This window comes from Choloepus didactylus, chromosome 1 (genome assembly GCF_015220235.1).
Source record: "Choloepus didactylus isolate mChoDid1 chromosome 1, mChoDid1.pri, whole genome shotgun sequence".
NCBI lineage: Eukaryota > Metazoa > Chordata > Mammalia > Pilosa > Megalonychidae > Choloepus > Choloepus didactylus.
In genome coordinates, this window is record NC_051307.1 from 114,493,154 (window position 1) to 114,507,996 (window position 14,843).

The 14,843-nt window shown below is 39.1% G+C and overlaps 1 protein-coding gene across 3 annotated transcripts in view; it reads right to left on the reverse strand.

Moving 5' to 3' along the window:
• The window catches only part of KCNMB2 (potassium calcium-activated channel subfamily M regulatory beta subunit 2), a 273,702-nt gene that overhangs the window by 139,941 nt on the left and 118,918 nt on the right, over window positions 1-14,843 (reverse strand). Inside the window, exon 1 of one of the 3 annotated variants that reach the window (XM_037824309.1) lies at window positions 3,258-3,367. The exons of the other annotated variants lie outside the window; for them this stretch is intronic. The gene's annotated coding sequence lies outside the window, so the exon portion shown is untranslated. Of the gene's footprint in view, window positions 1-3,257; window positions 3,368-14,843 lie in introns of those variants that run through there. 3 annotated transcript variants of the gene reach the window in all.

Genomic DNA, 14,843 nt, shown 5'->3' on the forward strand with positions numbered 1-14,843 from the left:
GGCCACAAGGTTACACAATTAAGGAAGAGTTTGAACCAAAGCATCTTGTTTCAACCCTCAAAGCAACTGAAAAGTGCGTCTTCTTGTCTGTTAGGCTCGGATTTTAATGGAATTGCCTTGCTTTGGAAACTTGAATCAACTCAAGTATTCTAGCAATGGACCTAGATTTTGGAAGCAATGCAGGCATTTGACCTTCCCTGATTCTACTGGTTCAAACCATTGTCACCAAGTACCCTATTTCTTCAGAGTTTGTATATGTGTGTGTGTCAGTGTGGGGGCTACCTTTCATCAGTTAATTCTCTTAATGAAGGAATCTAACTAAATCTGAAACTTCTTTCCGTTCCAGAGCTGATTCCGTTGTCACCTGTTTCTTTCTCCAACCTCCCCTAGACCCAGGTCTTCTAGCAAGAAGAAGCAAGCTGCTTGGACATCCCTAGAGGATGCCTCACAAAGCAACTACCTGAATTATCAGTCAGAAGCCCCCCTAGCTCTTAGCTCCAGAACAGATACCAACAAGTAGGCGGCCTCAGGCAAATCACATCACCTCCTTGATCCTCCGCTTCTTCCTTAGCAGAATAAGCAGGTTGAACTGCTCTACCATGGAAGTGACACAGCAGAATGGTTAAGTCTTTTGACTCAGGAGTCACATGATATGGTTCAAATCCTGGATTCAAACATGAGAATTAAACAACTTTGGGCCTCAGTTTTCTCATCTGTAAAATGAGGATAATAATTGTACCTAGTGCTTAGAGCACTGACATACAGCACTAAAAATGTTAGCCGTTAATATCATTATTACCTCTAAGGATTCTTCCAGTTCAAAAATGTTCTTTTGTTTGTTTTATTTAATATCCCTCACTTCTATATCTGTTCTCAGGACACTCAGAAGCTTTCTCTAGAGCAGGGATTCTCACCAGGGGCAATTTTACCCATCCCCTCAGGGGACATTTGGTGATGTCTGGAGATATTTTTTGATTGTCACAACTGGTATTAATTGTATTTAGTGGGTAGAGGCCTGGGACAGCCTTCCCTGTCCCTTTCCCCCCAACACAAATAATCACTCTGCCCTAGAGGACTGCTATGGGGGAGGGATTTAAAGGCTGTTTTGAGACTGTCTTGGAGATGCCTTTTCTTTGTCAAATTAGTATCTATTGGCAGTGGTGGGATTCTGGTTCCATGTGCGTGGGGACGGAGGAGGGTAGTAATTCCCATTCTAGGCCCTTAACTATGCAGTGGGAAAGCTCAACTTCCATTCCTTCCCCTCAAATCAATAAGTTGTATTTTTCTCATCTGGAAGCATCAGCAAAAACCTGCTCTGGCCACCTTACAAATATGACTTTTCATAGGTGTGTCTACATTTCCAGCTCTCTTTCCCTTATCTCTTTTGGTTTGCTGCTTCTTCACACTTTACCCTTTGCTTGGGACATTGCCTTCCTCTACCGCTCACCCCTCCATCTTCTGCACCTCCTAAAATGTTATCCATCTTTTAAGACCCATCTCAAACACGACTCCTTCATGATGGTTTTCCATATCATCCAAGTGTTTTCTTTTTATCTCTGACTACCAGAGCTCTGTTCTTTTATGTCTCTTATGACATATCTCATATCCTGCCTTGTAGTATAGTTATTTAAAAAGCTGCATAATCATAACTCCCAAGTCCCTGGAAGGCAGGGATTGCCTCTTCTTCAGCTTTGAATCACATGTAGAATTTAACACAATGTGTTGCTCACAATGTGGGATCAACCGACATTTGTTGAATTATCATATTGTCCCTATGATTAAATTCCACCTCCACCCTGTCACTGCAGTGACCTGTGATGTCCCTAGGCCTGCACTAGGATTCCTGCTTTAATGTCCCTACTCAGTATCTACACAACCTTCGCATCCTTCCCCCTTCCCTCCTCTACCCTCTTCTCTTTTTTTTGCTGAAGGTTAATTGTTTTCATTGACGAAATCTGCTCAGGATACACTTCATTTATCTGCTCTTTTCTGTTAATGTGTGAGCTATTTTAGGAATGAAACAAAAGGTTTCAGCTGTTATTTATAAAATAAGCAGTCTGAACTCCCCAGTGGATCACGTGCCCATCCATCTTCATTTATGCTTCAGAGAGGTGTTTCCTACGAGCCTGTGTGATTTCCCCTCTTCCTGTCACACCACCCACCCCATTCACTACACCAGACAGTGGGGATTTTCATTTCATTTTGACTTGGCTTTAATTATCCATCTGATTTGGATTCTTCCTCATCTCTCCCTATCTTCCCATAGGAAATAGAAGAGAAGGGGGAAAACCCGCTAAGCCTAGGTAAGTGTCTTTTTATGAATTGGAACTCTTGAGATGAGGGCTTCATTTCTGAAGAACACAAAAATGAACCATTGGCCCTGTGATTTGGTAATGGAAATTTTACAATCTTTAGTGGTTTTTAAATTGTGGTAATGTACAAACCAGTTAAAGTTATAATCGCTTGCAAATGAAGAACAGAAGACATGGCCAATTGCAGTAAATTACTAAAAATAATAATAGCTTTATTCTTAGTGCCAGTGAATTGAATTAAATTTGAATCAGCTTACTACAAGTTTGCAGTCTGTAGCGCTATGATTCAGACACCTACACACTGTAGCAATACTATTAGATGAATGAATAAATTCATTACTTCAGCAGTAAGGAGATTCATTACTTTGGTTCCATTAAAGAACTTCCAAACTCATCTTCCTAACACTGCTCCTTCCCTACCCATGTCTAACCTCATTTCTGTTATCTTTTTAAAGATAATCGCATCTCACTTCCTTAAAACCTGCTGTAGTGTCTCCATTACATACATCATTGGGTCCAAATTCCTTTATGACAGAAAAGTCCCTTCTGTCCACTTGATTTATCTCTTGGCCTCATTTCCCACTCCTGTAGTCAATACACCTTTTACTCCAGCCACAGCAAACTTCTTCCTCTCTTTGATTCTCTGAACAAAAACTTCCTATTACTTGGAAAACTCAGCTTGCCCTCATCCTCCATCTCCTCTTGACAACCACAACCCCCCTCCACTTCCTTCTATGAAATAATAATTATGAAAAGAACTAGCAGGGGGCTTGGCATGGAGCAGAAGTTCAGTAAATAAATTCAGTGAATAGATAACTGAGTTTGCAAATTCAGATGAGGATCTTTGTCTTACGAATGGGTTATGTTCTGGATGTTTACGTCAGTTTAAACCAATATATACTGATCCATGTATAATATATATTTTTTGAGAACATGGATACATACTTTTCCTCCTTGAAAGCTCCTGGAGACAAGCGGAGACCTTTCTTCCTCAGCAGTCTTCACCGTTAGTACAGTCCTCACCATCAGCATTCCCTGGAAGCAGCTGCTCTGTTAGCCTGGGGAAGCAGAAACCCTGGGGTAGGGGAAGGTATGGAAATTTGGGCAGGAATTTGATATTCAGGAGAAGGGTTTTGAGCAGCAGAGGCCTGGGGTGCTAGAGGTCCTGATGGGGGTGGTTGATGGGGTCAGCAGTGGGGCAGCAGGGGCTGCTTTTGGGGACCCCTGAAGGACAGGGGTTACGTTTTGCCTCAGCATTCTTCACAGTGCCTTGTTTATGGTGGACATTTAATAAAATGTTTTGAATTGAATGACAGATTCTATTTAGAAGCAAAGTAAGATTCTGATTACCCTTTCAACCTTAAGGTTTCCCTCCCGGCCTTTCTTTATATGTGAGTTTTATCAGCATTTTGTTTATATGTTCATTTAAATAGTTGTTTAAACACTGACTAGGATGAAGGATTGAGGCTTTCCATTGTGTTGCCCTCCAAGAGTTCCACGATGGGCCATGATCTTTTGGTAAGTTTATTCAGCTAATTTAAAATCCACTTACCTATATTGCCTTGCAGGTCTCATTTCTCCACAAAGATGTTTTGTTCACATGTTTATGAACAAGGGCCTTCAAGATGTTTACATATGTATTTATCACTGATCTGATTCCTAAAACAGGATTTGAGGTGGCTTCTAAATCATAGACACACTATGTCTATAGCATTATCCTCACTTATCTCATGACCTGGTTGTAAACGCAAGGAGTGTTGGTCTGGCTTGTCTGGGCAGTGAACCACGCTGGCTCCCAGTGACTGCCATTCCCTTAAATGTCCACGAGCCATGTTTTTAAGTAGCCTTTCTAGAACACTGACATGAAGTTCCCTGGTCCTTATCTCCCCAGTGACACATAAACATTTATGATAAAGTTCTACATTGAATAGGCCAAGTAGAGATAAAGTGTAGAAGACTACATACCGTTCCACAAGGTCAGGAAGGGGTCCATCAGCATTAGCTGGTCATAATAGAAAGACTGAATGGAGAACGTTGTTCTAGGGTAACCACCCAAGAGTATTTGTACTGTTGGAAAGGTGCTAGGAAAAGCCCTGAAATCTGACACAGATGATTTGTATAGTCTCAGTCTTGACATTTAGTATTCTCCTGACAATATAGTGCATATTTATTTATGTGTATATATGTATATATATATATGTGAGTGTGCGTATATGAATATATGTGTGTGTATATATATATATATATATGCATCTCTCACTCTAGAAGATAAACTCCATGAGGGTAAGAACTTGTCTGTCCTGTTTGTTGTTCTCTTGCTAACAATCAGAGCAGCTCCTTTTATTAAGCAAGTCACTTCAATTATCTGAGGCTGAAATTGCTCTTAAGTAAAGCAGACTATCAATATTTGTTCTGCCTACCCTCAAAGTCATTAAGAACATATAATGAGACGCAAGGGCAATTTATAAACTGTAAAGTGGCTTGAAAAGAGAAGGTGAACAGTTATAAATGTATGTGATTTTTAATGACAGAAAATAAGATAAGGGGTGTGCCAGTTTGAATGTATTATGGCCACCAAAATGCCCTTATCTTTGATGTAATCTTGTGTGGGCAGACGTATTAGTGTTGATTAGATTATAATTCTTTGAGTGTTTCCACCCAACTGTGGGTGATGACTCTGATTGGGTAGTTTCTGTGGAGGTGTGGCCCCGCCCATTCAGCATGGGCCTTGTTTAGTTGACTAGAGCACCATAGATGCTCAGACAGGAGTGAGCTTGCTACAGCCAAGAGACACTTTGAAGAATGCATGGAAGGTGAGAGAGGAGCTGCAGATGAGAGACAACTAGTTTGAAGATGACTGTTGAAAGCAGACTCTTGCTCCAAAGAAGCTAAGAGAGGACAAATGCCCGAAGAGCAACCGAGAGTGACATTTTGAAGAGGAGCTGCAGCCTAGAGAGGAACATCCTAGGAGAAAGCCATTTTGAAATCAGAACTCCGGAGCAGATGCTAGTCACATGACTTCCCAGCAAACAGAGGTTTACTGGATGCCAATGGTCATCTTCCAGTGAAGGTACCCGATTGCTGATGTGCTCCCTTGGACACTTGATGGCCATAAGACTGTAACTGTGTAACCAAACAAACCCCCTTTTACAAAAGCCAATCCATCTCTGGTGTTTTGCATTCTGGCAGCATTAGCAAACTGGAACAAGGGGATATTATTTAATGCCCTTAATGTCACATAAAGAGTTCAGACTTGATAAGATACAACTCAGACTTTTAAAGGAATTGGTTCATTTGCTGGGTTTCTAACTCAATATTTTTTTCTTTTCTTTTCCTTTTTTTTTTTTTTTTACTAATGATGAATTTGCTTAGGAAATCTAAAACAAAGTAACTATATTTGAAAGCACAAATTGTCAAATCTGCAGGTGAAACACTGGTAAGTGAACCCCACTTCCCTTGTTAATAAACTCTTTCAAAGGTGTGACTTTGTGTTCTTCCTTCTCAGGTGAATCCTTTCTATGAGAAATGCCCTTTGGTGGAACCTTAAAGGTCACGGAGAATTCCTTGAAGTTCTTTGTTTAAATAATCAGGAAAAGATCCCTTTTAAACTCCTCCGGCAGCAAACAAATGCCACAAAGCAGAATGAATTTTACATCTTTTGGGAGTCCATTAATTTACTTTCAGTGGCAATAAGTGATGAGCACTCTTATAGCAAGGTCACAGTTCCATTTTCTATCAGACAACCATCCTTTCTCATGTATGATACATGAAGCACACTTCTTGCTCAGGGCAAAATATTTTATTAAAATTATTTCCTTTGTTCTTTTGTATAGATTGTCCTTTGTGACAATAAAGATTGCCTGCATGACGTATCTTTTTAGGACATTCATTGTATAATTATACTAATAGAGCTTCATCTAATGTTACATTAATTTTATTCTGTTTTCTCTAAGAAGGTTGCCACTACTGTTTACAAGGCAATGCAATTTATTTTTTTTTCTTTTAACTGTAGGAGATTTATGGAAAGGGTAGTAGAGGAAATAAATCTCAGGGTGTAGGGAGACCCTTCTCAATATCTGGGTACAAAGGATCCCTGATAGTTACCAAGCAAACAGGCCAGTCTTCACGTCTTCGCTTATCCCACTACATGATTCTCTTAGCCATTCTTGATGAAAGGGAGGAATACATCCTGTGGCTAATGGAAGTGCATGGCCAGATTGTTTGACTTCAGAACCATCTCCTCCATCACTCTTGGGTTTCTATAGTCTTTCACACAGGCTTCTGTAAAAGTCTCTCACGTGGTCTCTCTGCTTGGCTTTGCTTGCTCTAATCCACCTTCCTCTCTGTGGTCACAGATCTTTCAAAAATGCAGATCTCATCATGTCATCCTTTCTCTACTCCAGTTGAAGTTTTCTAACTCAGGCATGTAATGCTCTCCTAACCTAGGTCCAGGCTAGCATTCGGTCTTGACCCTCCGCCCCTTGCAGGCATTCACCAGGACAGCCCCTCTAATCCCCTGAGGGTCCTGGGGCACCACATGGGACTTCTCTGAATGCAGATGAGCATCCCTGTGCTGTCCAATCTATCAAAGGTTCTGATGTGAAAGTGCTTTGTAAACTAAAATCCAACAACAAATACAAGAACTTTAAAAATAATCAAGGTATCACTTTAACCTCCCCCACTTTCTCTTCTCTTCCTTCCAGACAGTAACCAGGATCAATTTGTTCTTTCAGTGCTTGTGTCTTATCCATTGCCCACACACCTTTAAACCTGTGCTATGATTTCCTAAGTAGTCTCTTTGTCTCAGGTGTCTCTCCTCTGATCGTCTTTCACACCAATTTAATACCTTTAAAACACTCCTTTGCACCATGCTAAGAAAGATTCAGCAGCTTCCAGGTGCCCACAGGGAAAGCCCAAATACACGAGTTTAATATTTACCCTGAAAGCCCTGTGTTAACAGCAAATTGTTATACAAAGTGAAGTAATATTGTTGTCTTTTAATGCATTCATGCCACTTGTGGTACTAGATAGTTCCTTAGAGAGTAATTATGTAAAGTTCAATCTGCTCTAATAATATGAATGATTTAAGGAATAAAAAAACAATCTGCTTTTAATTTGTGCTTTATTAAACCTACAATGAGTTTCATGGGATTTTCTAAGTCAGAAAGAAATCATTTGGGTGAGAGTCGGAAGGAAAGTCTACACTGCTTTAGAAGGTTTTAACTTAAGAGTTAAAGAGACACCAACATCATCTAGAAAATATTAGGGTAAATTTTCTTGGAGGCAATTGAGATATTGTGGTTAAAACATAGGTGCTGAATTCGTAATATGTTAGGTTCAGACTTGGAGCACATTTATCCACTGGGTAAGACAGCTTGTTACAGTAATGACTACCAAGGAATCATGTCTCTTTTTGCATACACTTGTGGAGTTCTCTTGCATATTGACCTTAGGCTTGAGACACTAGCAGTGTGACACAAGTGGAGGCTTGAAATGTGCTTGTTCATTAAGGCTTGCCCTTTCTTGCTGCTCACTGGGAAAGCTTTTGCCACAAAGTGAAGAAACCTGGCTAGCCTCAAGTATGAGAGACCACACAGAGAGACCCAAATGTCCCAATCATTCCAAAGATATGAGAACCCAGCCAACTCCACGAGGAGCAGAGCTCAACCATCACAGCTGAGCCCAGACTAGAATTCTGACTCAAAGGATTGTGAACAAATAAATGATCACTGTTTTAAGTCACTATGTTTTGGGGGAGTCTTTTACACATCAATAGCTGTCTGATATACCAGAAAACCATGGGCAAGTTACTCAACTTCACAGTTTTCTCATAACTAAATGGGGCTAATTTTAGTAATTTAAGGTTGTTGTGAAGATTAAATGAGATAATCTAGGCAGAGATCTTACCATAATAAGTAATCCACAAATATTAGTTATTATGGTTCTATTATGTTTTATATTAGTAATTTTTATATTGTAATGATTAAGAGATGATTAACATTTAAGTAAAATAGTACAGTGTTTTCATATTTCTTATCATTTGATACTCACAAAAATTAAATGATATGCTTGACAAGCAAATGTTTTTCAAGTCTGGGGCCCTTTGCATCAGATAGCAGATGATACAAACTCTGGTACGCTTTTTAGTAAAATACCTCAGAAAAGGTACAGGACGTTATGGCATGCCTTTTGTGTATAGCCCTCATCCTTGGCCATATTTTTTCAACCTTGATAGTCTGCCTCATTGTGTATTTCATTTTTTATCTCGTATTTTATACATGTCTCTAAGTTACTTCCTTTTTTAAAATCCCCTTTTTAAATTTAAATGAGATATTAATGAAAAAATAAATATATAAATACACAAAATATTACCTAAGTAATGACATGGTCCTTGAAGAGTTTATGATGTCAGATAAAGTTGAGTAAAGGGCAGTTATGTGAAGGTTTGGCAAAAGGTATTCTATTTGTATGATTTTATGTGGGATTGGAAATTTATCTCTCTGGCTATGTAATGCTTCAAGTCTCTAGAATAAAAATACCTGGGCCATAAATATGAAAACAATATTTATTTGAATCCAGAGTTAGTGCTTCTGGAATATTTTGTATGGCCTATGTCATACCATTTCTGAGATGAATATCAATAAAAGATACTTAATTTCTGGTTTAATCTCAATGCCATCTTGTATCTCCTTCATTTGTTTAATTTCTCTGAGTTTTTGTTTCCTTATCTATCAAATGGGATAAACACAGCCACTTTGTCATGTTGTAGGGATTATAAATCAGTATGCAGTGTATCTGAACAGTGCCTCAAATCTGAGGCACTGAATAAGTTAAAGATAGTGAGCAGAGCTTCTCAAACTTTAATGTACATATAAATCACCTGGATAACTTGTTTAAATGCAGATTCTGATCAACAGATTTGGGCGGGGGCAATATTTTGCATTTCCAACAGGATCCCTGGTGAAGCTGATGCTGCTGGTCCATAGACCACACTTTGAGAAGCAAGCATACAGAGCAGGGGCCAAATCCAGACAGCTGCTCGATTTTGTAAATGGATGAAGATTTACTGGAACACAGCCATGCTAATTCATTTATGTATCTTCTATGGCTTCTAGTGTAGTACAATGGCAGAGTTAAGTGGTTGCAACAGAGGCTGTCTTGTCCACAAAGCCTAAAATATTTAGTGTAGGGCTCTTTACAGAAAAGGATTGCCAACCACTGATATTGAGTACTGTAGGTTCATAATGCCCTAAAGGGGGCAATGCTATACTGTTAGAGGGAAATGGAAGGATCTGTTAGAGGAATCAGGTTACTATAATGGAACCCAGGGGCCTCAGTGTAGGGAAAAAGGATGATGCAGGGAGTGGGTGAGACACTAGTTCTGTGAGTGTCAAGCACTGCGTGTGCAAAGCAGCTGATCCTGGTGACAAGTGAGCAGACTTTGGAGTTGGTCCTGCCATTTGCCAGCTTTGTGAGCCTGAGCAAGTCATGTTAACCCTCTCTGAGCCTTAGTTTCCTCATCTGTAAACAGGAATCATAAGAGCAAACCAGTTCATGGATTCTTTTGGAGCGCTAGTGATAGTGTATGTAAGAAATTTAACATAGAACCTGCCACATAGTAGATTGTAGAATAACTGTTACCAGTGCCTGGGCTAGTAGTGGGTGGGTGGGGGGTTCGCTTCAGCCATAAGAAATATGGCTGCTATAATTTCTACGCTATTGTGATGCTTGGAGCCAGTTGGGTGGCTGTTTCCTGGTACCAGTTGGTTCTTCTTGGGAAAGGGCCTTGGTAAGAGCTAGGTCCCAGCCAAATGGGCTGGGCTTCATGGCAGAGTGCCAGTCCTGATGGTAATATTTCAGAACCTGAGACAGAGCCTTATCACACACATAGGGAATATTCATGATTAAAATAATGGCAACTTTTATTTGAGTGCCTACCATGCTCAGGTGCTGTACTAGGCATTTTGCACACATTATATTATCTAATCATCTCATAAACTCTGCAATGTAGGTAACATTCTCCTGTCTTAAGAGATGAGAAAACCTCAGTTTGCTCAATAAAAATAATTAATCCAAGGTCAACCAGCTAATAAATGGTAGAACTGGGTTAAGACCCAGGATTATCTAATTCAAAAACTTTCTACATGACCATGCTGGAAACTAGAGGGTAAGGCTGCAGCTAGGTAGAGAGGCTAATGCTCAGGGGCTACATCCCAAACTTGCTGGAACCCCAGACTTGTTGGAACCCTAATCTACATTGTGAATCCTAACTCCAGGCTCCCTCTGCTGCTACAGCCAGATGGGAAGCTGTGTGAGCTTTCGTCTGCAGGTTGGATAATAATAGTATCAATAATGATAATGATCAGATCAACAGCTACCATTTATAAAGGACTATTATGAACCATGTGCTTTTGACACATTATTCCATTTAATGAACATGATTTCCTAATCCCATTTTAAGAGAAGTTGAGTTGCTTGCTCACAAAGCCCATGTGGTTTCCATTATAGAGCAGAGTATGCAGATAAGCAGAGCCTCAGAGCAAAAGGGATTGACCAAATCTGATACCACATCTTAGCTCTGATATTAGCTAACTGCATGAGTTGGACAAGTCATGTAATCCCTCTAGGTTTCAATTTCTTTCTTTTTTTGTAAAAAGAGGGATTTGTACCAGATAATGTCTCAGGGATCTTGCAGCTTTAACATTTTAAGATTCTATGAAATTGATATCAAAGTTGACTAATTGAGCTAATCGGGGGAAATTTGAACTTTAAAAAAAAAGTTTCTAGGAACATGTTGAAGGCTTTAACTTTCAGAATTCATAACATTTACCCTAACATGTAAAGGTGAAGGAAGTTCATGTCTAAATGTGGGTTTACTCTTCACAGATGTTTTGTCTGGCTGGCAACCTGAGGATGCAGAATTCTGCCTTGAAATAAAATTGCATAACATTATGCTTCTGTGATTTCTACCTGGCAGTTGTCACATTGGATCTAGCCTCCTTTCTGGAGACATGCCCAGGATTCCAGAGTGCTGCTTCATGGATGAGCTGGCTTTGCTATTTGAAATGCTGAAATCGTCTTTGGCATATTGCTTTGGAAAAGCTCCTTTAGCATGAGGAAAGGCAAGAGGATATGCTAGTCTTTTAAGAGCCTCTTCAGTCTACTACTGGATTTGTGCTGCGACCCAAGCTCAGAGACCCACCTGAGCAAATAACTGTGTTCTCTGTCGTCTGATGGGAAAGGAGCTGTCTGCAAAGTATCTCATTCATGTTCACTCAAAACTGTGCATGCTCGACTTAAAATGGTATCCTAATTTGGGAAGATGACATTCTGTGAATGTTGGGTGTAGTTGTCTGATTGGTCCTTTAACTTAATTATTTTAGACATGAATTGCTGAGTAATATACTATGTTCATGGTGTGGTACCAGTTACATGAGCCTTGAAATGAAGTAAAGAAAGAAGTCATGACCCTCTTGGCTTTCTCTCCCTTGATTGTCATTCATTACATCTAGATGAGGAGGTAACCAGTCTGGAGAATATGACATATATATCCTAGCTCAGAGGAAAGAGAAAGCAAATAGAGGGATCAGCTCTGGGTTGAGAAAGGCTTCTTGAAGTAATTGGTATGATGAGTTTTCCAGAGAGTGTACTATTGGGTGCCATAGAAAAGGATTAACTTTACCCTGATTCAAAAATGGAGACCCATTTATCTTTCACGAAGAGATGGCTTTGACTTAAACTCTTCAGTGTTGAACAGACCAGCAGCTTACTGAACCAAATCTTTGTTATTTTGAAGGAAACCTGCTACTTAAAATACACTTTAAATTACTTCCACCCATGAGTCTTGTTTTCTGCATCTTGTAGGGTCAGAATGACAACAGAGGGACTGATAGAGCAGCTAGCAGGCAAGCAGCAGAGGGCCAGCATACAGTAGAAAACTCTGAAAGGCAAACCCTGCGTTTGAGTTCAATTGAGTGACATTTTTTTCTTCAGCTGAGGCTGCTTCTGTTTCCTTTAATCTGAGGAAGGCTGAGTTTTAATCATTTTGATATATGCTATTTAAACTTCACATATGAGATTTAGATAGTATATAGGCTGACATGAGTATAGCATTGCTTTAGATGATTGTGAACAGGCCCTGTCACTTTTTCTATTAGACTTTTTAACACATTCCTGACATATGCTATGATATCATTATTCAAGATGAATTCTCAGGTGATAATTTCCACTTTATAGGAAGATCATTTCAATTCAGCATTCATTAGCATTAATGTTTATTAACCTACTAAAGAAAAGAACTTGCCTCTTCCTGGAAAATCATTTTTGGAAACTACTAGCTTTCATCTGGCTGGAGTTCAGTTGTCAGAAATAGAGTAATATTTGCATTTTAGAAGACTGCAAAGATATCTCTGAAGAACTTAAACAGATTCCCATTTACATTAATATAATATAACTGAGGTCTTAGTTGGTACTCTCTAGGTTATGTTTACATATTCACGTGCAAGCCCATTTTTACCACATTTACTTCATATTTATACATCTGGAGATGATACAGTTGTTGCCATTTTAAAAAAGGCAGCCATATGCCTTTTGTGGTCCTCCTTTATCAAGAATGTGTCAGTCCCACTCAGTTTCATTACTGTTCCGTGGCCATTTAAAAAGGGACTGACAGCTGCTGTTTTCCCTCCTGTTTTCCCTGTGAGGAAAGTAAGTTCTAATGGCATGTAGTGAAATTCAAGAAATCTGGGCAGCTCCCAGTCCTTTACAAAAGTAATTTTCCAGTATTGGGCTTTGGGGAAAGCATGAGGACTGAGTGTGTCTGCTTAGGAAATGTGGGATTCCTGGGACTGAGAGGCAGAGATAGGGCACTGTGAGCTGATCCTTCCTGCCTCTGCTGCAAACGCTGCTCTTCGACCAGTGAGCAAGGCATGCCCTCACCACTTCTGCAGGGTTCTCGCGTCCCATATTTTCCCTCCGTCTTGTTTTCGTCTTTCCCTGAGAATACTCTTTAGAAAAGGTTGACTGAAAAAGCTCATGGGAAAATCAATCAAGGGAGGGTCTTTGCTGCCTCAGTGGATGTTTAATACCTTCTCAGTTACTCTAAAAAGCTTTCTCTTTCAATTTCTCAGCACTCGACCTAGGCTACAGCTGTGATGTGTTATTTCCAATTCCTTTCACCTTCTTATGGATGAAACCTAGAGATCATTCTCCAACAGCTATTTGCCTTTGAATTTCTCACCTGTAGTTTGAAGCTGCCTCATACCACTTTAACTTCCTCCATCTGAATTTGGGTATTTTCTATTTACACAGTGTGTGCTTAGCTAAGGTATCACATTTATGTGGACTTAAAATTAATCCTCAAGCATGCATTCTTAGTTTGTTCAAGATTTTCTTTTCCATGGAAGGGAGTATTTACAAATAATACATTTACTAAATCCCACAGAGAATATGCGTGCACTATTTACTGAACATTGTGGTCCTCCTTTATCAAGAACGTGTTAGTCCCACTTGGTTTCATTACTGTTCCGTGTCCATTTAAAAAGGGACTGACAGCTGCTGTTTACCCTCCTGTTTTCCCTGTGAGGAAAGTACGTTCTGATGGCAGGTTGTGAAATTCAAGAAATTCATATACTTAATTTTAATTCCCATGACTGCTACCTGAAATAGGGATGGTAATAAAACTCCATCTTGCCTTTCACTGATGAAATATCTTTGCCTCTATGTTTCTCCTCACCCAAACTTTCAACATTTTAAAAACAAGACAATGAAAAAAACTGAATAACACACTTTTGGGTATTTTCCTCCCTTTTAGTGCAAGTACTAATCTACAGTTTAGAGCCATGCTATAAGGGATATCATGCATGAAAAAGTGCTTTAAAATTCATACATTGTCAATTTTGGCTATCTCTATTTTTGTTGGTGGTCTCTGTTTCATTTTTTGCCAATAGTTTTATTATTTCTTTCCTTCCTATTACTTTGAGTTTCCTCTAGTGCTCCTTTGAGTTAAATATTCAGCTCATTTTTCTGGTCCTTTTTGTTTTGTGATAAATGTATTCAAAGCTATAACATTTCCTACAAATACTGTTTTAGCTGTGTCTCATTTAAATTTGAAATGCTTTCATTGCTGATCAGTTTAATGTATTTTGTGTATGCATAAATAAAACTGAAAACTTCTTTGAAAAGACAAACAAGAGAAATCAATGTATGACAAGACTAATTTTTAAAAAGATGAAAACACACAAACTATAGAATGAAATAAGAGAAATAGTTACAGATATAAAAGAAATAAAAAAAATATTGAAAAGAATGCAGTGAATCACTACATGCAAATAAATCTTAATGAAATGAAATGGATAAGTTTCTAGTAATGTATAAAGTGCTGAAATTGGTCCAAGAAGAAAGAGTCTCGGTTCAGCCTATTTCATAGATGAGCTGAAACAAACTTATAAAAAGCAGGTAGTTTCTATCTTATAGAATTGTTTCTGGAACACAGAAAGGAAGGAAAAATTGTCTCATTTCATGAAGCTAGTA